General features: G+C 38.8%; 1 protein-coding gene across 1 annotated transcript in view; it reads left to right on the forward strand.

The window, feature by feature from the left end:
• Window positions 1-26,505, forward strand: part of MFRP (membrane frizzled-related protein) — a 681,594-nt gene that overhangs the window by 449,085 nt on the left and 206,004 nt on the right. The window lies entirely within an intron of this gene.

A 26,505-nucleotide genomic window follows, 5' to 3' on the forward strand; every position in this document is an offset into this window, starting at 1 on the left:
ACATTTCTAGCTACAGTACCTTGCCTAGTACCAGTATCTCTGAGTGATAGGAATTGGCTGTCACATAGAGGTCTCTGTTTGTTGAAGCCTGGAGCCCCCCATAACATATTGCAATCCAGCAACCTTAAGCAATTCATTTATTTGAAGTTAATTTGCAAGTTCAATTATTTAGTACTCAAGTCAGCCACAAAGTGTTGAGACCCTGTAATGTCTGATAGCTGCCCTGTTATCATCACAAAATAAATTGCATTTGTGCTATTCTATATTCTGTAAATTCTGTATTCATCAGTGACCTTGAAAATCTTTGTTGAACAAAATACACAACCTATATTTTCCTATGGGGAAAGCAAAAAAATTTCTTAAATATCTCCTCTCTCAGTGAACACAGACAAATGAAAATTTCCCACAATGTGTTGAAAACCAAGACCCACTAGACTAATTTGAAATGGTTTGTCTCCCATGTTGTTTTTAAGAGAAAAATGCAATCTTTCATTTTTTGCAAAAACTCATTACTTCCTATGGGGAAAGCAAAAAGATATTCTCTGAAAAATTTCCTCTCTCAAACACAGACAACTCAAAATGTCACTCAATGTGTTGACCCATTAGACTGATGTGAAATGGTTTGTCTTCCATGTTGCATTTAAAAGAAAAATGCATCCTTTAATTTTTTGCAAAAAAACATTATTTCTTATGGGGAATGCGAAAAGATGTTCCCTGATATATCTCCTCTCTCAGCAAACACAGACAACTCACAATTTCACACAATGTGTTGAAGACCAAGACCAACTAGACTGATGTGCAATGCATTGCGTTTAAGAGAAAAATGCATTTTTACATTTAGGCCAAAACCCATTATTTTATATGGGGAAATCTATTTGAGATTTCTATTTTGGTTTATATTGGTGATTTGCACTATTTTTCGTCTGTGATGACAAATACAAATCCTTAGTAAATTTTGAGGTCCCATTGATGTCTATGGCAAAATTCTGCGGAGTTGGATCGATGGTCTATTTGTCTGAACACATGTTCTCATCCGAGTTTCAAGTGTTCTCGACTGAGTTTTCCGATTTAAATAAAACAAACTCTGCTGTATTTAGCATTGAGTCAATTTTGAATATGCATTTCACTGGCAATATTGCCTCATTTAAATTAATTTGATCTTAGTCAATTTACCCCGAAGTGTTCATGGTCAGTTCTTCCATAAACTTCTTAAATTGATTTTCCGTCCCCTTTCCATACCATAAGGCAGTTGTCTATATATCTTTTGTAAATAAATACATTCTCCAACCATAGTTTCCCAGTTATCCATATAAATATTTGCCAAGCTCTGGGCACAAATCAGTTCCCATCACTGTGCCGCACATTTGTATGTACCACTCATCCAAAAAAGTAAAGTAATTGTGCTTAAGCACAAACTCAAAGATTTCACATATGTACTCAGCTATTACCTTATTTATTTCTCTATCTTGGGTCTTTTAACAATACATTTAGGACACTATATAAACCACCTATATGCGGGATGGATGTGTACAATGCAGCAAACAATTAGTTGACATAATAAAATAAACAATTCAAACATAAAAATAATCAAACTTAAAACCTATGGTACAAAATTGGTCCACATAGAAAACAGCACAGGGTCCTCCTATCTGTTAAATTCTTAATATAATTTGGTCTCTGCTCCTCATTTCCAATGTTCCTGATATCTCGCAGGGTAGTTCTGTTAATATAAATATAGTGGAAGTACTATATCTTATGATAGTGTTATATTAAATACATTTGCTGTTTAATTGACCAACATGTTTAGAAATAGCAATATAGGAGACAAACGTTCAGATGACTGTGCTAGAATTTTTAATGATGATGGTAGCTCTAGCATTGTGGAAAAAACAAGTAAATCGAATGATAAGAATGAGAGTCTATTAAGGGAATTAGAAAAATTATTATTTAGACAAAGTAAAACCTGGTGGGATATTGTAGGTCTAGAGAACTACATAAAATGTGGCTTAAAGCTTTTGAAGAATCCTACCATTGGTCATGAAAATTAAAATTTATGAAAGAATGGCATCGTATATTAGACTAATGTTCTTTTGAGTTAATGTGCCTTTTAATATTTGAACAGAAAAAAATCTTAAAAGAAGTTGAAAAGAACTAGAGAATTTAGATGTGCAGTTAGAACCGATTAAGGATTCAAGATTTTAACAAATTGAATAGTAAAATTAAAATGAAAGTTATACAGAAAGAAGACAAAGTAATAGATACAAAGCTGTGCAAATATCAAAGAGATAAGGATATTTACTTAATAATAAAGTAAGAGTTTGGTATATAAAGAGGAAGTTTCATGATAAAGAGGAAATTTCATGATTATGTACAAGTATAAGCATTAGGGAGATGAGAAAAAACAGAGAAATTCCTAAAGAAAGACATACAGTACGAAACAAAATAAGAATAAATAGCAATAGGTGCAGGGGTAAAAGAGAACTAAGTAGGAACCTCAGAGAAAAGAAACCCAGATCTATGAGAAAATAAGGACAGACCATTTAACAAATACCCCAATCAGACAAAAAAGAAGGTGGGAAGAGCTTGAGGGAAAAGAGCTAAGAAGGGAACCAATCGTAAGAAATTTGGAAATAATAAACAATGAATAGGGATATTCAATCTATCAAAAATTCCCCTAAAACCCATAGAAAAACAAGTTTTAAAGAAATAATGAAATTTTGCTCCTTCGTGTCATGAAAATAAATTTAATTTATACATAGATTTAAACTTATATACAGTACTTGTCAAAAGTCTGAGCACTCCAGTATATTTTAAGGAATTTTCAATTTAACTGCATAGTAACAAAATAAAACCTGTCTTATTGGCTTTGTTTACAAAATAAACAACTGTTTGAACAATAAGGAAACAAAAATACTTGTTTTGACTTTTAGGCAAGTTTATTTAGGTAGTTTTAGGTAGTCTGCTTTCATTGAAGTGATGACCCTTAGCTTTGATAAGCGCTTTGCATATCCTTGGCATCCTATTTACTAATTTTTCCAGCTTTTGGGTATCCATTCAACTCCAGCAGCTTTGAAGAGCCTCCCAGAGGCCCTCAGTGTTGGTAGGCATCTGTTTTCGGACTTCCCTGTCTAGTTCTTCCCACAAAAGCTTGATGGGTGAAACATCTGGTGATTGAGGTGGCCATTCCATTTTTGTTACCACTTGAGTGTCTTGTTTCTTTTGCAAATAATTAGTACACAACTTGGATGTATGTTTTGGATCGTTATTTTGGTGGAAAACAAAGTTCTGTTCCACAAGTCGCCTTCCAGAGGGAATCGCATGATGACTAATTGGTTGTGGTACAATTCTTGATCCATTATTCCATCCATTCTGACTGAGTCACCAAATTGGTTGCCCACTAAAACATCCCCAAACCATCACATTGCCTCCTCCATGCTTAACTGTTGGTGCTACACAGTCTGGGAGAAAGCGCTCACCTGGATGATGACGCACAAAAGCCCGCGATGCGAGCCAAAAAGTACAAATTTTGATTCGACTGTTCCTCAGTATAATCCTTATGCTTCTTAGCCCATGTGTACCTTTCTGCTACGTTTGTAGCACATAGAAGTGTTTTTTTTACCGCAACCCTACCACTAAGGCCATATTCCTGCAAGCGCCTGGCCACCGTCCTATCAGACACAGGCTGGGAATGACTTTTCTGCAACTCACTTCCTATTTCTGGAGCGGTCAAATGTCTGTTACACTTGTAGTAGTCACAATGAAGTTATCCTCATGAACAGTTGATGTTTTTGGATGACCAGTTAGTTTTCTTGTAACATTTCGAGCGTTTTTTGACTTTCTTTTGTTGCATGGCCACAACAGATACCTTCAACTGTTTGTGGATTTGCTGCAAAGATTAACCTTCTTCCCTCAAAACAATGATTTGAGCACGTGTTTCCACACTTAACTCAGTTCTTTTTGGCCATTTTTGACTAACTGGATCTTTCAGGAAAATTGTTGACAATTTGGAATGTAAGCAAACAGCACAATCACATGTTGATAATGTATAAGTGGCACCACTACCGTGGGCATTTTTTAGGAGTATAAGCGGCACGGCTACTGTGGCCACTATTATAGTATACTAATTTTTTTACACATTTCTATTGATTTTCCGGGTTGCATCTGTACAGAAATAATGTATTTTGTTATTTTCATCATACTCCATTCATACACAAGTAGCAGAATGTACGATAAACAAGCTTCTTTTCAATTTCAGGGGGTGTGCTCAGACTTTTGACAAGTACTGTATAAGACACTTTACCTTGAACAGGCATTTTATAAGAAGAGAAAGGGCACCAATAAAAAACTGGGAGGAGGGTAATATAACCAAACAAAGCTCAGGGTTAAAACCAAAATCCACGTTCTATCCGGTGGAATCAAAAGGACCATATTTGGAGTTATTTTCACAGATGATAAAAACAGATACAGATAGCTTGAAGAAAGAAAATACATAAATGTGTTTAAATAAAGTAGAGGTAGAAGCCCTAAAAAAATCTTACTGCAAATATAAACCTGGTAATAAAGAGTGCAGATAAGGGAGGGGGCATTGTGGTTCTAGATTGTAAATATTATATTGAAGAAGCAAATCTACTAAGGGATTCAGTCTCTTATATAAAATTATAGGGAGATCCTACAAAAATATTCTTTGAAGAATTGGGAATTCTATTGAAAATGGGACTAGAGAATAAATGTATATCACTAGAAGAATAGCAATACATGTTGGTAGCTGCTCAATCACTTCAGTAATATCACTCAGACGCATATAAGGGAGGGGTTATTCTATTCAAGAAACAGCCCCAGCACTCAGAATGAAATCAGCAATAAAATTAAAAAAACTACATGGTGGTAGTTAATTTAGAGATCTCAGTTGCATTTATGTGCAAAAATATGGCTAAGCCCCCCCGGCCATGTCATGGCTTCTCTGATACTGGAGGTCCCTAATACTTGGTCAAAGTCTGGAGTGCAGAACCCCAAAAAGCCGGTGAAGGCTAGCCACCCCAGGGAAGCACACCAGTGAAAGACTAAAGTGTTAATAAGTGTTAATAAGAATAAAGCAAAAGCTATGTGTTAATAGGTGAAACATACGTGAAATATGTAATTAAAATGCTAAGGAAAAAAAGTATATATATATATATATCTGAAAAGGTGGAAAAGAGCGCCTCCTAGTGCAATATTTATAGAAAAAGGGGGGAATCCCTTCACCAGGACTTAACACCCTTAGTTTATTGGAGGTGTACCTCATGTGGTGGATTACACCACTTGATAATTCACATATGGACACCTTGGATAACAAATCACCAGATCCTTCTCCTTTTGACACTGTACCAGGAATCAATTTCCAATAGAACTCAAGGCAAGCATGGAGGAAAAGTAAAATAACATAGTGTAATACTACACAAACAGGTGTATAAACAAATAGTAGACAAATGCCCGTACATAAAAAATTCAAATAATCAGCTTATCTGGAATATACTGTCTCCAGGTTGGCAGAAGATATATTGTACCTCAACGAGTTTCGTCCTTCTGTCTTAACCCTTGGACTTCATCAGGAGGAATAACTTTCTAGTGTGCTCATGCACCTATAAATACTCTTATCTATTAGCATAATTGATAACCATGTGGGCCGCGTGATCGTGGTTTGTGTTCCATCTACTGGAAGTAGACCGGAAGTGTCATAACTTCCTCAAATCCGGAGAGACCATTCAGTATGCGCGGTTGACATCTGCGTCATCACTAAGTGCCCAGGACCCTTGTCGCGTGTGTTGCACCTGTACATGGGCGCAAACCTGAACTAGAGTGGGCGGTCACACTGCCACCAGTTCCATTCACAACGGGTGTCCCGGCTCAAGATCCCGCGAGAGTCCCGGTGGCCATTTTATTGGAGTCTCACACTCCTATGTCTCCATTTTCATTATGGTGGCCATTTCCTTGGAGTCTCACAGTCTTATTGACTCTGATGTTCATTTCTAATGTCCCTTATACATAGTAATCAACAGGAATAAAGTGCTACAGCATACTAAAAAATATTTGATCATAAAAACTACTAAACATAAAATACCATATACGGGCAAATTATATAAATAAAACCAATAAAAACAACAAATTATAAAAATCAATAATATTCAATGAAAATCAATAAAATATTCATAAGCCACATAAAAGGATCATAAAAATGGGGCAATTTCATAGTTATCATTAAGACCATTCGGGGCCAGGGTGTTCAACTCATAGATCCAAAACATTTCACGTCTGGACAATATATTTTCATAATCCCCACCTTGTTCATCTAACATCACATGCTCAATTGCCTTAAATCTAAGGCCTTCCACATTCGAGTTATGGAACAAATTGAAGTGTCTCGGGACACTGTGTGTTTCTAATCTATTCTTTATCCTCCAAACATGTTCTTGTATCCTTATTTTCAGTAAATGTTTGGTTTTACCAATATATTTAAGTTTGTATGGACATTCGAGAACATAAATGACCCATGTGGTCATACAATTACAAAACTCTTTTATTCTATAGCTTTTTGAATCATTCCAATTCCCAAAAGAGCGAGTATCATTATGAGTGAACTTACAAATATTACAATGGCCACATCTGAAAAAACCTTTACAGAGGTTCTCCCATGGCACCTTGTTTTTGGGAAGAATCTGTCGTAACTGATTTGGGGCCAGAATATCCTTCATATTCTTAGCCTTTTTAAAAACTAATTTCGGTTTATCTGGAAGAATGGTGTTGAGTACCGTATCCATTTGTAAAATATTCCAATGTTTCGTCAACACTCTTTGTATTCTTTTTTCTTCCACATTGAATGGAGTAATAAACAGTACCTCCTCACTCTTTTCTCTAGTTTTATTCTTATATTGTAGCAAATCAGTACATTCAGTATTCTTTGCTTTATTCAGAGATTCCCTAATTCGTTTTTCCAGATATCCCCGATCCCTAAATCTATTCTTGTATTCTTCCAGTTGTGCTTCACAGTGTTCTTGGATACTACAGTTCCTTTTAACCCTACAACATTGGGAGAAGGGTATGTTTGTTTTCCATTTTTGAGCATAATGCACATAGGAGTTAGTATCAACTGGTTTGACAAAACTCTTTGTTTGTACTCATTATTTATGTTCATCAATACCAGATCCAAATATTCCACTTGATATTTATCAATCTTATATGTAAAGGCTAAATTATAATTGTTGTTGCTAATAAAACTCATGAATTCTTCAAAAGTGCATTTAGGCCCCTTCCAAACGATCAAAATATCTTCTATAGACCTTTGATACAGAGCTATATTTGCACTGTAAGGATTTTCACCATAAATAAAAGATTTTTCCCAACTGCCCATGTGCAAATTTGCAAAACTGGGTGCAAAAACTGTCCCCATTGCCATCCCGCAGGTCTGTAGATAAAACTTACCCAAAAACGTAAAATAATTGTGTTTTAAAATAAAATCTATTAAAACACATATAAAATCTTTATGAGGTTCACTCAACTCTATATCTGGCCTAAGGAATTCTTTACAAGATTCAATTCCTTTCCTATGATCAATTGACGTATAAAGTGACTGGAAATCAATGGTCACCCAGAAAAAATCTTCTTCCCATTTAAAATCTTTCAATATTTGTAAAATGGCTATCGTATCTCTAGTGTATGACCTTAGCTTTTGTACTGGGGTAATTAAGTAAAGATATCCCTCTAAATGCCTCTTCTATTTCTGCCTCTTCTTTCTCCCAGAGTATAGATTCTGTCACCCTTATCCAGTTTAACTGTTTACCCTCTAAATTGTGTCTTTTAATATACTCTCGGTATCCCTTATACATTTGCTGCAATTTTAAGGGATCTAACATATCCTCCTTGCTCAATCTGGCTGTTTTAAACAGACCCTACATTCCCTCTATTCCCCCTTTTCCTAAAATCATGCACATTATCTCCATGTGGTAATTGTTGTTAAGGTTTTGTTCACTGTCAGAATTTCCTATACTGACACTACTTTGGACCTGAGGTCCTTCTTTGTATTAAAAAGGGTATCAGGTGTCTGTATTCACTTAATCAATAGCAAATTCAGTGCCCTTTGATACTTGTAAAATGGTAACTTTGTTCACATAATATGATGTGGCGATGGGTCTATATTGAGGGAACCATCATATGTATAAATAATAAATAATGTACATTCATAAAAGTCTCAACAAAATGGAATGACAATAACTAAATATGTGAATATATAATAAGTCCAAGTGGAAACATGCACATGTATCCAAGAATGAATGGATTGAAGTAGCACACTGGAACACAATGATATTGGTGACCTAACCTGCAGGTAGGTGAATGCCGTAAATGATGTCCAATTGATAGAAAAAACCCTTTTCCCCAAGTGGTGTCCCTTCGTATCTGGAAAATATTGCAACTTGGTGCGATCCACTAAGGGGTTCCTATTAATCCTGTGTCATTTGGGAGGGTAGGAGTTTTAGGACAGATGGCTCACTCAATTATTTTCTGAGTATTCCATGAGGTGCTAGTTTGAGAAATAATCCAGATTCTATGTGCATATTGTGCCTAACTAAGCTTCATCAGAGGCTAAATGACTTTTCCCACCAATGGGAAAAGATCAGAGTACTGTAGCTGATGTATTTTGAGCATAAATGACAGGTGAGTCACATGATGAGCGATCGTATTTGAAAGATGGTCCAGCTCAATTGTTTTTCTGGTAACTATAGAAATAAAATGGAATATGAATCACACAGGAAGCTACCACTAATAATGAAACTAGCACATTGTGTCACATGAGCGCATCTGGAATAGTGGATTCTGCAGAAGATGGAACCCGGGAATACCGCTCTGTAAGCAGTATGGGTCACACTGGGTAGATGATGTTCATGAAATAAAAAGACACTTAGGACGTGTTTCGACACTCTGCGGTGTCTTTTTTCAACATAAGTGTCTAGTAAAACACAAACCGAAGCATATTTCTCATGCTGTCACCATTTTGTGTTCACACACTGACTGTCTGCCCAGTGTGACCCATACTGCTTACATGCATATGTTCTTGTTTTATGCATTTAATAAATTGATGGTGACACAGCCATCTTTGTGATTACCTCTGTTATTTTTGGGATCTTTTTGGACCTAAACTATACGTTGTTTGTGGAGCAACATATGGGAGACAATAAAGAAACTGCTACGGGTTTTCAACACACCTTACAAAAGTAAGCATACATGTGGGGTGCTCCTCACGGGACTTTTTGATACCCCTGAAAGGAACCTTCTGGATTGGGACTTTTCACATTCCATTTTCAGTACCCACACTTTGGGGTGTGAAAAGTTAATGTTGAACATTATGACAAAATAGTTTCTCTTGATGTTTTTTTTGCATATGGACATACATACTGGAAACATCTGGAGTTTGAAATAACATTTGATAGAGCAGGTTTGTAAGATCAATTTTATTTGCATTTTTGTATTTCTGAGTCGGTGACTTATGTTTTGATATTTTCTGCTGCTCTCAAAGGCGGTGCCAAAAGTTGTGAAGTTTTTTATTACACCTGTCATTATGCTCATGTGACAAAATATGTCAGCTACTCTGATCTTTTCCCATTGGTGGAAATTCCCCATTTGTTATACACCTCACCTGTCTCTATGTTTACCAAGAAACAATTGAGCTGGTCCGCAGTGTACTGACGATCTCTCATCATGTGATTTATGCGTCACATGTTCTCAGATTGATTGAGAAACTATTATGCTGAACCTGGCCAAAACTCTGCACCATTAGTGAGAGTTCCTCAGGTGACATTTTTGTCACTCATTTCCATAGTTACTAGGAAACGAACATGCTATGTACGGCGCCCAATATTACCAGCAACATCCCCCTACAGAGAATTGAGTGGTTTACAAGTATATTTATATGGATCCATATATATGTTCATTTATGTATTGATATGTTTTGTTTTTTATGTTTCTATTATACGTACCATTGATATTCATGTATTTAGCAGATACACATCTTTTAGTCTTAATCAATATCCAATCACCTTGTAATGTAAACATGTGCAAACCATTGCTAACTAATCAGAAGGGTATTTATTACAAGGAAATGGAGTCCAAGTCATTTAGCCTCTGACGAAGCTGTAGGATACAAGGAAACACATTAGCTACCATATGCACACAGAGGGCCTGATTCAGAGCCAGACGCAATTCTTTGTTCGCTCGTACGCATTCGATGTTTTCCAACCGCGCATGCGTCCGGTTCTCACTGCGCATGTGCGGCCGTATCTTTGCAGTCAGTTTTCTTTCGCTTGTATACACAGCGAGCAGGAAGTGACCTCTGTAATTTGATTGACAGAATGGTCCGTTTATGGGTGGTGATGGGGGTGGAGATTGGAAAACGCAGGCGTGTCAAGCCGTTTTTTGGGCGTACATTAATTATCTTCTGCGAGCGCAATATTTGAAGGAAGTTGTGATACGTTACTGTGTGATCCAGTTTCCATTATGACTGCTCGTTCAGCTTGTGGTAGGGTATTGGATCTCGCAAAGACAATGGTCTCTTCGTAGCTCCCTTAGCGAATCGATGATTTGCTATTTTCCTGAATAAAGCACAAGACCAATCACCTAATAATTGGATCACTTGTTATAATGTGATGTGCAATGGCCCTGATTTATTAGCTAAATTTGGAACGCATGTTGTGATCCTACTTGTTTGAATGTTTGGAAATTACAACAGCAATCACCTAATAAATGTTTCATTTGTTATGTTATTTGAAATGTGATTGTTTTATTTGCTATATTTCGTGCGCATGTTGTTGGCACATTTCCTTACTTATTTTAGAGCACAACACCAATCACCTATGTTTTTTTTTTTTGGTTTAAATACACAAAGATAATCACCTACTAATTGCTTAGCTTGTGTTATTGTTTACTTACCTGTTTTTTTTTTTTGGGTGCAAATATTTTAGTATATGATCTTTATCATGTATTTAAGTATGTTTGTTGCACTCCCTTTTACCCAGTTGATATAGAAACTGCAAACAATTTTTTGTTTGTTTTTTTGATTTGCCAAAAAATTTTATTAATGTCATTTTTACAAATATTAATTTTTTTGGGGTCAGCCAAAAAGGAAAATATTGTCATTTGAACAAATAAAAAATCTTAAAAATTAAAAAATTCACAAGAAAGGAGATGGAGGTTTTGGTGTGGCCAAATATGGGGCAAACACAGAGATGGATTTTGTGGAAATTAGCCAGTGCTGTCAATGCCTTTTCGTCCGCTTGGCCTGGTGTTGCTGGGAGCATGACTTTGTCCGTGTGCTCCTGCGCCTGGCCTGGTCAGAGGTAGAGGTTGTTGCCTCTGGCCTAGGCATAGGGCTAGGCACATTTTGAGGGATGGCCGATGTTGCGCCAGAGGTGGAGGGCCCTGATGTTCCGTCAGGAAGGGAGGGCGGCTCCAACATGCGCAGGTGGATGAGCTGCTCCAGGGCATTTGCTATTCTCACATTGGCTGCAGCATTTTCCTCCAGGGCGTCCGCCACCCGTAGCAGATTGGCGTCCATCCTCATCAGAATCTCGGTGTTCTTATCCATTTTTTCATTGAGATCTGTGAGGAGGGCCACTGCCTGCGATGGGGAATGCCCTGGACTGTCTGCCACAGGGTCCCCAGCTGGATATACTGCTTCCTCCCCTGCGGAGCCAGCAGATCTACTGCAGCCAAAGCTCACCTCTGGAGTAGACTCGTCCTCTTCTGTGCCTGTGTGGAAAAGATAGAAAAATAATGAAATTAGTAAATTAGAAACTTTACTTCTTCATTTTTAATCTAATTTTCATAAATATTTACCTGCGGCAACATGTGGAGCCGCAAAGTCTGGCATGTCTGTGTCCATGTTGGACACGCCAAACACCTCCACTTCCTGCACACACCCCTGTGCCAGCTCCTCCAAATCTGTTAGTTCCAATTACACAGGGGTTGGCCCACCACCTGTCCCCCCTGCATGCCTTGCCCTATCTGCCAATTTTTGTTTTAGCCGATATTTGAAGTCGCTCCATCAGTTGTTAAAAAATGTAGGGTTAGATTTTTTCTTAATTTAAAAAAAATGTGGAAATAGGTTACAGCATTTACGTACCGGCGTTTGACCTCTTTGGTTGAACGGACAAAGTCACCAACCCCATTGACAGCACTCTCTATTTCCTCCCACAGTTTCCATAATATTTCGGGGTGCCTGTGCCAGTTTATCAATGCACTTTCGCACCAAAGCCTCCTTCTCCTTTCTTGTGAATTGAGGCTGCCTTTTGCGTTTGGCCCTGGCCTGGGTACTAGGCCCCGCAGCCTCCACATTCTCAGTCTCAACACCTTTCAAAAAATTTATAAAAAAACATATTTTTTTTTTGTGGTAAGTTTTGAGCTACTTACTGTGAGGTCCTGGATTTTGGCTTTGCTGCTGTTCAGTGGACATGATGAACCCTTGAATTCAGCAGACCCATTGTGAGCTCTCGTGACGTTTTTATAGATGCATGTGCATTATATGGGCGCATCTATTGTGCGTCATTGATTTGAGCTGGAAAGTTCTGGCTATTTAAGGCTTTATTGTGGCCTTGTTTCAGGGTGGGTTGTTTGGAGTGATTGTTGCTGGAGTTGTTGGCGTTTGAGAGTGAGTTGGAGTAGTAGTTGTGGTTGTTGGAGGAGAGTTTGGAGGTTTTTGGGCGAGTTTTGTTTTGTTTGGTTTATTTTTTGTTTCACAAATTTTTCTTATTTTGTGAGGTAAGTTTTTTTTTAAAGAATTTTGGGTCGATTATAACTAGCAAATATTTTTTTCATTTTTAATGTTAATACGTGTTTACTTTGCTTTTATTTAGGTTTTGGTTTTTTTGTTTGGTGTTTTGGATGTAGTTTATTTTGGTGTGTTAGTCTTTGTGCGGTAAGTGTTTTTTGTCATACATTATAACCCGTTACTTTTCTAAATTTTCATGTTTATTTAAGGTGTCATGCTATGCAGATAGGTGTACCTAAAAACAAGTTTTTTAAATGTTTTTTTTCCTGAAATATTCTAAATGTATTGCGTATAGTTTGTTCACCTCCTGTCTGTGGGTTAAGCGTACCATTAAGCGTTATTTTGTAACATGTATTGTGTATAGTTTGTTCATCTCCTGTCTGTGGGCAAAGCGTACCATTAAGCGTTATTTTGTAACATGTATTGCATATAGTTTGTTCATCTCCTGTCTGTGGGTTAAGCGTACATTAAAATTTTCATTTAAAATCCAAGAATAACTCAACATCATCTGTGTAGTGCATGCATTCTTGATATTTTAGCCTTAGCCTGTCTTGTTTTTTGGTAAATTTTTACATTATTTAAATGGAAATTCTAAATCATAGGTTTACTGCAAGATGTCACTGCCCAATCCTGTAAGATTCTTCTTAATGTGAAAAAATGATAAGTATATTTTCACATTCTTAAATTTTGAAAAAATAACATTGTCTAACATTTCAGATTGATGTTGGGCGAATTATAGTGGAGATGGTCCATGACCCCGACCAACCTGAACATCCTCCTAGGCATAGGCCTCGTAGGCGTGCAAGGCCCCAGATATTTTGAACATGTGTCACCCTTTTTGGAATGTCTGATGATGTGGTCTTAAGGCGTTACCGCCTACCACCCCAAATCATCCTAGACACTCTTTCATTAATAGAGAGTGATCTTGAAAGGCAAATTAACAATCCAACAGCAATACCACCACTTACGCAGTTAATGTCAGTGTTACATTTTTGTGCCTCAGGATCCTTCCAGACCACAGTTGGCATAGTTGCAGGAATTTCACAATCCTCCTTTTCAAGGATCCTGGGGGCGGTAATGGATGCCCTATTTAAGCACATCCATCATTTTATTAATATGCCATTGGATATGGGGTCCCTTAATGTGGTTAAGCAGAAATGTTTCAAAATTGCAGGCTTCCCACACATCATAGGGCTTGTGGATGGCACTCTCATATCACTTCAGCCTCCAGCAGTGTTGAAGGCAATATTTAGGAACCGAAAAAATTTCCATTCAATGAATGTAATGGTGGTATGTGATGCCTCCCTCCAGATCCTGTCCCTGAATGCCAAATTTCCAGGAAGTGCACATGATTCATTTGTCATCCGGCAATCAGGGCTTTGCCACTAATTAAACAACCTACAAGCTGGTGATGCATGGCTTCTGGGTAAGTGGTACCCTTAATTTTAACAAAAAAACTGTTGACTTAGAAATGTTACTGATTTTTTTTTTTTCACAGGAGACAGTGGTTACCCTTTCACGCCCTGGCTGCTCACTCCTTATTTGGTTCCTACACCAGGGCCACAAAGTCAATATAATTCCGAACTTACTGCCACCAGGCAGGTGGTGGAGCACTGCATTGGCCTTTTAAAAGGCCGATTTAGATGCCTCCACCGCTCTGGTGGCAACCTAATGTATTTGCCAGCTATGGTTTCCAAAACTGTGGTCCTGTATGGGATATTTCACAACATCACCATAAGGAGTGGTGTCCCAATGCAGCCAGAGGATACCTTGCCTGAGGATGGCCCCCCTGAGGTTGATCGGAGGAAAGTGTCTGGGGGGGCCATACGTGATGAGGTTGTGGCACGTTTTTTCAGGTAATTTATTTCAAACATTTAGTTAATCATTTAGTTAATCAAACATCTGTTTTTGTTTTTTTTTGGAATGTTAAATTTCCAATTTTTCTTCTCTTTTCTTTACCAACAAATAAACAACCTGCATACTACCTGAAATGAAATGACTGTGACAAATATGTACCAAATTGGGATTTGACATCTGGACAAATGAATTATTACCATGAATTGTGGAATCATGTTGTCATGCTACATCTACAACCAGTTCTTGATGTCCTTTTTTTTTAAATATATATTATGGGTGTTTGTGTTGTGTTTATTAAATGTTTGTTTGGAAAATGTGTTTGTTTTTATTTAACAATAAGTTACCCTAAATTTTGGTTAGAAAAAACGGGACAATAGCTTCTTAATTTTGTCCCAAGTGAAAACTGTTGAAAAAGTGGCTAAAATTTATTTTAAAGGAATTCACTTTTTACACTGGTTTTTATTTTTTTTTATTTTTTTATTTTTTAAAAATTTTGGGAATAACAAAAGGTATTCTGGCTAAGCAGTATGGAGGGAAAGACTAATACAAACATGTTTATGTAAATGTATCCCTAAAAAAAAATGTGTGTTAAGGAATTTGCAAAAATTCATATTAAATGTAATGGTATTAAAATGACCACTTCCCAAAATACTTGGAGTTCCCAAATATTCCTTTTCAAAATGTCAAAACACATTCCAAAAATGCAAACTTATTATTTATACAGGGATTCAAATGTTAGAGGCAAGGAAAGAGACTTATTAACCATTTTTTTTGGTTTATTTTTGAACAAAAAAAAGAACAACTGTATCCAACCAAAAAAGGCACAATTAGGGCCTCCGTAAGGCCAACAAATGGTCCAAACACAGCAGGATTCCTATAATGTGGCCACGCAGACGCCCAAGCTCCTGGAAGACTGCATCAGTCTGCTCTGTGCCTCTGTTGAAAGAGAAATGTGTGTATTACTAAAATGTAGACATTTATATTTTTGATAATGGTCATTAGGATTATACATATAAAATAAGATAAGATACCATGCAAAATGGGGCAAACATTTCACATTTATTAAAATAAACTCCACATTGTAAACTTTCAAACACAAAGTAATTGTTTAAAAAATAAAAAAATGGTTATAACTAAAACATTTGCATATGAAGTAAGCCTAACACAAGTTGACAATGTTAAAATTAATTTAAAAACAGGAAAGACACAAGTGGTAGTGGTTTGGCATGTGTCATATGTGCAAGGTTAAACCAACTTTTTGTTGTTGCTTTTTTTAAAAAACAGATTTGTACTAAACAGAATTTTTAAGGTACACAGGGCAAATTTAAAAATCATATAAAATGGATCAAAAAGAAATTTAATGTCCAAAAAAAAACCAAAAAAAAAACCACAGTGTATACATAAAGGGAACAATTAAAAACATTACTTCCACCAAAAAAAAAAATACCTGCAGCATCCAGAACCAGGGCAGAGTGGCCAAGCTCATCCTCAGATGACAACAGCCAATGGACAGGTGATGTGGAAGGGGTGATTTGGGAAACTGATGAGGGAGTGGAACATGGAGAGGGTGGATCAGGGGAGGGAGTCGCAATATGGATGGGTATGACAGGGGAGGGGTGGTTTGGGATTGGGGGCCAGGAGAGGGAGGGGAAATATGGATGGCAGGGTCAGGGGAGGGAGGAGAATTTGGGGAGGAGTGGGCAGGGGAAGAGAGGGTTGGAATGGCGGATAGGGGTCGGGCCGGCCTTCTTCTCCGCCTCACTATCCGCTCTTGACCTAAATGATGGATAGTTCAAAAGATTAACTAAATTGACAAACATTTTTAAATTGTTTTTAAAAAAAAAAAAACCTACATTCACATACACAAATACAAGGTATAATTTATTACAAAACAAGGCCATATTGAAAACATGCACAAGCATTAATGATAAATTACAGTAGCAAAGTATATTATGCAAATAAGATTAAGATTGCACCATTCACATATACACTTACGCCGATGGATACGCAGCCGGAGAGATTCGAGCAGGCGGGGTGACTTGCGTCGCAGATCAGACCATCTTCGCTGCAATTGGCCGATGTTACGGCGGTAGCCCATGGAGCGCAGACAACGCCGCACCTCCGCGTATGCCCGCCTTTTCATGAGATTAGTGACGGGGGGCTGCCGTGTGGTGATTCGCTGGTCCATTACCTCTGTAAGGACCAGCAACTCACGGCGTGTGAATGCACTGGCTCTCATGAATGCAATAATTTTTTTCACACAAAACAGTTTTAATAAAGGTACAAGAAAAATCTGATTGGCTAATGTACTTTAATAATTAAACAGAACAATTCTATTGGTTAATGTGTGAGTCATGTGAAAAACCCCCAAAAATATATTGGGACTTATGATTGGCTTGATGCATTTAGATGCGTTAGCAAAGGTCAGAACAAACGGAATAACCATATAATCTGTTTGTAAACCAAAAAGGAAAACATTAATAACGGAAACATTATTTGGAATTATACTATAAATCTGCTTTGTCCTTATAACCGTACAGATTCAGCGGAACAAATGTCACACAATACAAACAATAAAGTTTATTGACATTCCAAAAAACATTTGAGGTTCAATTAAGTCACTTAATATGGTGATTGCCACCAATCAATTCAAGTATGTTTGCCGAACGAGAAACATGGCAATTGGAAACTGACACACCAACTTCCGGAAATTACTTGTGCGAGCGCAGACATCAACCAAAGACGAGTAGAGCACTCGCTATTTTGAACGCTCGCTAGCTAGAGGAGGGGTTGGGTGAATATGGGGCGGAAGCCTAGCTACGAGCGAACAAACGTGCGAGTGCTTTGTTTTACATATTTCCATTCGTACAGACTATGAGCGAACGGCCGCTTGCGTCCGGCTCTGAATCAGGCCCAGAATCTGGATTATTTCTCAAACCAGCACCTCATGGAATACTCAGAAAATAATTGAGTGAGCCATCTGTCCTAAATTTCCTACCCTTCCAAAGGACACAGGATTAATAGGAAGCCCTCAGTGGATCACACCAACTTGCAATATTTTCCAGATAGCAAGGGACACCACCTGTGGAAAAGGCTTTTTTCCATCGATTGGACATCATTTACTGCATTCACCTACCAGCAGGTTAGGTCACCAATATCATTGTGTTCCAGTGTGTTATTTCAATCCATTCATTCTTGGACACATGCATGTTTCCACTTGGACTTATTATATATTCACATATTTAGTTATTGTCATTCTAGTTTGTTGAGACTTTTATAAATGTACGTTATTTATTATTTATACATATGATGGTTCCCTCAATATAGACCCATCGCCACATCATATTATGTGAACAAAGTTACCATTTTGTTTTTATCTGCCATTGTTATATTGCATAATTGTTTCAATATCACGTTGTTCAACTAGTTTGATATTTATTCTCAGGTTATAGATTGCGCTATTTTCACACTTTTTCCATTTCACACATATCAGATGACCTCTGATTTCTTATATTGCTACATCTACACTTATTTGCCCACATTCTTTCAACTTCTACATCTTCAGGTGACACAGATAGTGCAGTTCCTTTTTTCCTTTGTTATTTAGAGGTGTCTGTATTCATTTAATCAATAGCAAATTCAGTGCCCTTTAATACTTCTCTCTTGACAATATCATCTGGGACTAAGGAGTAATGAGCCCTTCTTGGTTTGGGCAAACATGCGGAGAATGTTTGTTATATATATTTTTGGGCAAAGTCTCTGTTATATGAGACTTAGTAGCTCCAATTCGGCTCTGTAGCAGTGGCGTCACAAGGCGGGTGCGGGGGGTGCGGCCCGCACCCGGGTGTCACCCGCCGAGGGGTGACACCAAGGTGCAGGATCCCCCTCAGTGACAGGAGCCGGGTGCTGCACTATAGCATTAAGTGCAGCACTCGGCTCCTGTCAGTGAGGGAGCCGGCACTGCCCATGCCCGCACCTCCTGCACCCCCCGCCGGCACCACCCCATTGATACCTAATGTATCATACATTTAGTTAACCACGGCCACGGGCCGGGTTCGTGCCGCGAGGCAACGCCCCTCCCGAAGGCCCGCCATGCGAGGACACGCCCCCCGACACACACCCTCCCAAAGACCACGCCCCCATTTCGGCAGGTGCCGCACGCATGGCGTCCCTCCCCGCACCGGGTGTCACCGTGGTGAGGGACGCCACTGCTCTGTAGGCAGTCTTTGTTAATGTGACACCCTACTGTGAGTAAATAATCACTACTGTTTTTCTTTATCACATTTAGAACTGGTCTCTGATATACCCAGCATTCAGTTTCTATCTTCTGAAATTATGACATTGCAAACAAATTATAACACTGAGCATTGGGCTCCTAACTAGTTGTTTGCGGTGAGCTGCTGATAGTAAAGAAGGGGGGAGTCCTCCCTCTAGAAGTTTATGTCACAAAAGGGGGGGATACAATCAGCGCTCAACCAATGAAGGTGTAAAGAAGCACTGTATAAATGGAACAAAGTAGGATTCAATAAAAATAGATCAGGATGATAATACACATGTAAATATCAATCATAGTAAATGGTAGAATGGATGTAAAAATCTTTACTATAGGATATACAGTGTAAATACACACAACAATAAGTGTCACATGAATTGTTGCCTACTCACGCAGTAGAACAGACTCAAGTGATGATGTATAGCGTTGCTGATAGCAACCACAAATGTTCTGTGCACAGATCGTATGTCAGCACAATATTAATGGTATTGAGGCCCTGTCGATCGATGATGAAGGTGTAATGTGTCCAATTAGATGGCGGCGTTCCGCTGGTGATGTGACACTAATATTACTTATTGAAATATGCACCAAGTCTAATTTGATGTTGATAACTTATTGTTGTGTGTATTTACACTGTATATCCTATAGTAAAGATTTTTTACATCCATTCTACCATTTACTATGATTGATATTTACATGTGTATTATCATCCTGATCTATTTTTATTGAATCCTACTTTTTGTGAAATTATGACATTAAAGGTGGGACTATACACTTGCTCCTGGCCACTATATTGCAAAACAATAACAATAACCCATGTACATTTAGGACAACACAAATCATTACAACTTCTGCAGGGTGGATCCATACAATACAAGACAACATACAGTAAAACAAAAATTTTAACTGTAAACCTAAGACATATACCTGTATACCTGTACCTGACACCTCGGACAGACAGTTTACTGAAAGAAATCACAAGAGATTTATCTGAGTAGAAAATTACTCACCCAGGGATTTTGGAAGATGTCTGGTTATCTGGGTCAGTACGAAGGTGTCCATCCTTGGTCCAGTGTGTAGGGTATCTCAGTGGGAACTTCCAACTGATGAATCTGGTTCTCTTGGTTTCACTGGCCCAAAGAGAGCTCTGTATATGTATCAGAGATCAGTTGTTTTTATGACCAGTCGGAGAGCAATAATCATATTTCAGTTACAATTTTATAGCACTCTGGTAACAGTTGCAAAAAGTCTCTCAACACCCAACTCCTAGATGTTCTGCCTAGCAATAAGATAAGCATGAAGCAGAAAACATTCAGGGGTTGATGTAGACCCGCTCGCAAGTGCTCGGCGCATTCGCCACCTCCGGCATGCGCATGCTTGAGACCTGTCCAGCGATGGCAGCTCCATCGCTATGGGCCTCGCTACAAGATGGGGTGGCTGTCGATGTTGATTGACAGCTTGCCCCAGTTTGTAGGCTGGCAGGGGAGGTGGTTGCACAAATGCCAGGCTTTTTTGGGCATCCCTACTGACAACACTTGTGATGTCAGTAGTGGACTTCCTGCTCTATTAAAGCAGGGAGTCCACTCGGGCTTGCGAGAGCTGAGACCCTACCACATGGTCTCCTCACAATCCCGATGGTCATGATAATCGTGACGGGCTCCAGGCCTCTCGCAAAAGCTGTGGGTGGTCACCCACAGCTTAGTGAGCAGCCTGGTAAAAAAAATATATCCCCACCCTGATTCAGAGCAAGCGGCTCTGAATCAGGCCCTCAGTATTGTTCTTGGATGTGCACAGCCTAGCTTTGGTATGTACACACAGTCTTATCCTTGAAATAGCTTCTCAGAAACAGCTAGCAAGTGAAAGTTCGGAACATTTCTAAGCAGTTGAAATAGTTTTATGAATAACATTTAGCACAAAATGGTACAAGATGGCTGCCGATAATAAAAGATGGCAGCCAGACATACAGAACATAATGTTAACTCTATCATAAATGTTAATAAGAATAAAGCAAAAGCTATGTGTTAATAGGTGATACATAGGTGAAAGGTATAATTAAAATGCTAAGGAAAATTTTTTTTTTATATATATATAATTATATATAATATATATATATATATATATATATATATATATATATATATAAAATGTCCCAAAACTGCCGGCATGCAATCACTAAATCCACATCTGGCCTCGGTGTCCATATCAAGTATCATGCCATAGGCAAACGTAGGGGGGGGTTCCATCTGCCAGGAAACCCCCCTCCCCAGACCACACCATTACCGCAATAGAAATAGTAATATAATAGAATTTTACTAGTTCTGCATGTTCTTTGAATGGAGCCCACATCTAAAATAAAAACATTCAGCTAAGGCAGGATGGACCTACTACCGCATCTAATGGCTTACTGTGATCACTGGTCCTGTATATGCTGGAATTATGACACACAATACACTTTGTATGACACATTTTAAAGCTGGTTAAGTGCTGATTCTACCCTCTTCATGGACTGGCCACTCCCACTCTAAAATCGAGCATTTGGAAACCCCCCTCTAGAAATCCTGCGTTTGCCACTGCATGCATAACTCCAAACAAAAGATAGGCACTCAAGGCACGATTTTGATGCACAACAATAAAGTGTATTAGAGACTTCAACATTTCGGGGCACCAGCCCCTTCATCAGGACACACTAATGATACATACAACATGAAATGTACACTTACCCACCATAAGTAACCCCGGTACCTGTACAAGCCACCAGTCACCTCCAGCTGTATGCAGCCCACCTCCGTGAGAGACACACTTCCAGGTTCCACATACCTACTTTGCCCAGCAACCGCTTAGCTTGTGGGCCAGTGTGCAGCCGCTTAGCTTGCGGTCCAACAGGAAGCGGCTCCCCATGCTGCATAGCAGCCACCAGAGAAATTGTATGCTAACATACAGGTACCTATAAAAAAAATTAATAAAATCACACATATAAACAGATACATACATAGAACATTTTAGCAAAGCAACATGGTTCAAGAGCTACAATATAGTGATGAATCCTCACACTGTGATTAAATAGTGTCGAAGTCAAATAATTGGATAAGATCGCTTGCAATTATTATCTGACGATCTAGTCGTCTGTGGTCTGATAAAGAGTAAATCGGATGTTACTTTGCATCGGCACAATAGAATGCGCACAAATGTGAACCCACCACACACATACATTGATTCACACAACGCACACACATAGACTTATATGCATACACATAGACGCTCGTATGTGTATCCAGGTGCATACACATAGACGCTCACATGCATATTCACTTACATACATACGAACATTTCCTATACCAATGCACAGACGCACATATGCGAACGCATATGTATACAATGGTTCCTATTCACGATAAGTTAATAAAGAGAGTTATTCACGGTCTTTTTAACAAGTAATTATGATGAAATGTGTACATAAATAAGATCTAAGGTTTAGAACATAGTACACATGTCATGCTTGGTATCATACTAAATCCCTGTTTATTTGCAGACTTCCGTACCTATCGGCAAAGAAGTTGCATTTTGCGTCCGCTAGTTATGGATGATAGGGATTTATTGCATAGAATGTCATTATCTATATGCAGTGTGGTAGCTAGATTTAACCAGTTGTTCAGTGGGAAACTACACAATGCAACCATTTGATGACTGAGCCATGCCCCTGATGACACCGTATGAATTGACTGACGATATTAAAATTGAACCTCTATATACCCCTGCCTGTACCTTCTAAAATCCTACCTATAAACCTCTAAGGATGACGCCAATTTGCGTACGCAGTCATACAGTAAATAGAGGCTCCAGACTCAGAACATGTGGTTCCGAAGCACAAAGTATTATTCAAGTAAAAGTACAGTCAGTTACACGCTATGATCAGTGTACAATTTAGTGCAAAGGAATTATACAGTCCCCAAGTACAGTATACATACGCAGCGCCTCTGGTCCAGTTGTTAGGTATCAGCAAGAAACCCCTCGTCCGTCAGCATTCAGCAAGAAGACTAAAAACCCAGTGTTTGAGCACACATATTTATACCCCCCCAGAATAGACAGGACAATAGAGAAGTTTGTTGCTGATATCATTGGTTCCCAGGGGAGAAGCATCTGTTACAGTGCATTTAACAGGCTGGTTCAAATAGACTCGCCCAGCCTCTAACAACTGGGGGTCTCCGCCCCCCCCGCCCCCATGCTACATCCTAACAGTTGTTCCTAAAATATACATTTTGTTGCTTGTAGTCTCTGCAGTCCATAAGTTGATAATGCATGATGCGATCTCCACACCGATAGTACCGGAATTCTGTTGAAAGAGTACGCATCAGTACGAAACCAAACACGGCTCTCTTAGCATGTATAAAACCTTAGTTATCAAATATCTTTAGTTCACAGCATTTAAACTAACTGAACCAACTTAAATCTTATACTTTAAATCTTATTAAACCTTATGTGTTAATATGTAATGGGTGAGTATGCGGGGTTTGATATAAGGATGCTAGTTAAATTGGGGCAGATGCGTGCGCATAAAGCTAATAAAACAGCGGTTTCATACAAAGTCCTATGCATTCGCTAATATGCAATTACTTAACAGCGCAAATGTGCGTATTAATGTGTGTATGTGAAATGGTGAAAGATGCAATTGCATGATGCTAATAAACAGCATTCGCATGCAGGATATTGTGCATTCGCTACTGGGCATCATGTTAGCAGCTCAATTGTGCGTAATGTGTGGTGTTTATGCATGAGATTCCATCTATGATGGACTTATCATATTTATATATATATATATATATATATACTGTATATACACATGTACCTACATACACACACACATATCATTCCTCACTCACAGTTTCAGACTGCAATGCAAATGTGTTACCTCCAGCTGTGAAGCTGGGGCCATTCTGTCTGAGTGTGGGGCTTAAACCTGTTTAGGATTCAGACACATTCAATTGTGTAGATCAATGCCTGGGTTATATTACAATTGCCACAACTATACTTATCTGCATACAGGGATTCCCAATTTGTATGTAAAGCACTCACAGTTTCTGGTGCATTGTCTATTCTATTTAGTTTTTCTCAAGAGGCTGTTCTTCTAGTTGCCCTTGGTAGATTATCAAAAACATTGCCATCTGTTCTTAGCTAGTGAGTTGTAACTTAAAGTGACGCTGGTCGCAAAATGGCGTCTTGCAGATTCTGGTTTCTAAAATGGAGTCTAGCTGCCACATTTCAATTTTAAACTGATCTTGTCTCAGCCAATTATCCAGCTTCAACACGACCAATGACCAGTTTATCCAGAAGCAAGAACCAATGGAAACCTGTCAACTAGTTTCTTTGTTAATGTAGAACTCTGTAAGGTATATAAACTGCATCCTGATTCTAGTGTACAGCCATTCTCTTGGATGACCGCAGGCTTCTGGATTGATGACTGTATACTGGGACCAGTGCGCACGCGTATGTATCAGCTTGTACTATTTCATTGCTTTTTACTCTAAGTGTTAAACCTGTAATCGTGTTACTTTTTCATTACATAAATAACTTTTTGTGCTTTGGAACCACACAATTGGACTGGAAAGCAATTCTTTCTTAAGCGACTTGCAGCGCTAAATAGCAACTATTAGAAATCAATAGATTGGGACTCGTCAGCTGTGAGGTCACGCTACCAGAAATTACTCAATGCTATCGGATTTCGATTCCTCAACAAAGGGTGGACGCATCACATACGGGTAAGAATGCAATGTGTTTTAAGCCTGTTTTGTACTCAGTGTGGTGAAATCGAATATCCATTTTTGGGTCATCTAAGGAGTGCTGAGTAGGACTTAGGGACAAGGGAAAAAATCTGTTTCTTTTATTGTAATTTTTGCGCTGCAGTAGGCGATTCGAAAATAGCGTATGCATCTTCTCGGTATTGTGGCTGCATGTTTAAACAATTGTTTTAATAGATAGTCTGATATCATTTATTAGAACACCTCTGAATAGGTACTACCAAGGGGAAAGTATTTTTCTGGCCAGAAAACAAAAGTATTTGAATGTGAACGCATGCTTGTTGTGATAAAGGGAAAGAAAAACAGGAGAGGTTTTTCTTCACTGTTGGTATGAGGCAGGAGAGACCCGGTAGAGTGTCTGACGAGGCGCAATGACTACCAAGTAGGTATACAATAGTAGGTATACTGTCAGCGGAAACGGATTGCTGTTTCTGTCAAAAACCGGGAGGGGTTTTCGGTAGGTACACCTGATGGTAATCGCAAAGCTTATTTATAAGTGAGTATTTATAAGCTGGGTGATCAGACCGCACTTTTGCATACACACCGCATAGTTGTGTATAAAATTGTGATTGTGAAAGGATTGTGCTGAAAGGTAGAGAACATCATAGGCTGTTTTCTGTTCCTCATTGTGTAAAACTGGCATAACGATTAGCGGTTGGTTGAGCACAGTGGGAGGAAGCAAGTGACAAAGCTTGTGAATTTGTCCCGGAGATAGAAAAGTTGCAATAGGCTCTTTTCTGTTCCTCATTGTGTAGAACTGATGTAATGCTTATCGGTTAGTTTGTGCACAGTGGGTGGAAGTGAGTGGACGCAGCTTGTGAATTCGTCCACCGGTCGAAATCTCTAGCGAAAGTAGCCAAGCATTGTCCCAGATGGGCAGTCGCTAGCGAGGGTCGAGGAGATGCTGCTAATGAATGTGAAATATGGCATGTACGCGACCGTATACTGTGATAAATGGGTCAAATTGACCAAAGGATGTATGAAACCATTTCCTAAAGTTGGCAGTTTCGATTTGGAGGTATTGAATAATGTTAGAGATAACATCTGTTTAGTGAAGTCTCTGAAGAAAAGAGTAAAATATAATGATTGTTGAAAGTTATGGTAGCATGAGGGGAACACGTGGCATGGTGGTGTATGTATCTCGCAAAGCAGTGTACTCACACCGCTAGGCAGCGTGTTCATGCCACAAAATAGCGCGCACACGTGACATAGTAGCATGCCGCAAAGCAGCATACTCATGCCACAAAGCAAGGCGCCACCCAGTAGCGTACACACGCTGCAAGGTAGCATCACTACGCATAAAGAGGATAGCGCATGCGCACCACCTCCGCCTTATGTGGCCGCAGGTGCAAGTACAGCCGATACTAAAAATAATAAAAAAAATTGTAAGAATTAACTTATACCCTGTTTTAAGTCACCTACAGGAAAATGTAATTATAGAAGATGATGAACCCACTATAAATTTCAGCCCTTGCCCAAGCTGTTAATCTGTTAGATATTCCACAGAGACAAGGAAAGGCAGCGGTCCAACCAGCAGCTGAAATTGGTGAGACTAGTGGTGAGCGCAGTAGGAGAGGGAATGCTCCTAGTACTGACACAGTAAGTCTGGTAATTTATCCTGAAGATGAGGATGAGGTAGGTATACATCCTGTCCGTACTATAGCAGTTCCCAATGGGAAACCGGACAAAGAAGGTATAGCTCCCATCAGGAATGTAGCAATGCATTGTCCATGGACGAGAGCAGAATTACATTCTATTATGTCAGACTTCCCAGACCCTAGGAAACAGTTAGC

This window comes from Taudactylus pleione, unplaced genomic scaffold (genome assembly GCF_031769625.1).
Source record: "Taudactylus pleione unplaced genomic scaffold, aTauple2 ptg000334l, whole genome shotgun sequence".
Taxonomy (NCBI): Eukaryota; Metazoa; Chordata; class Amphibia; order Anura; family Myobatrachidae; genus Taudactylus; species Taudactylus pleione.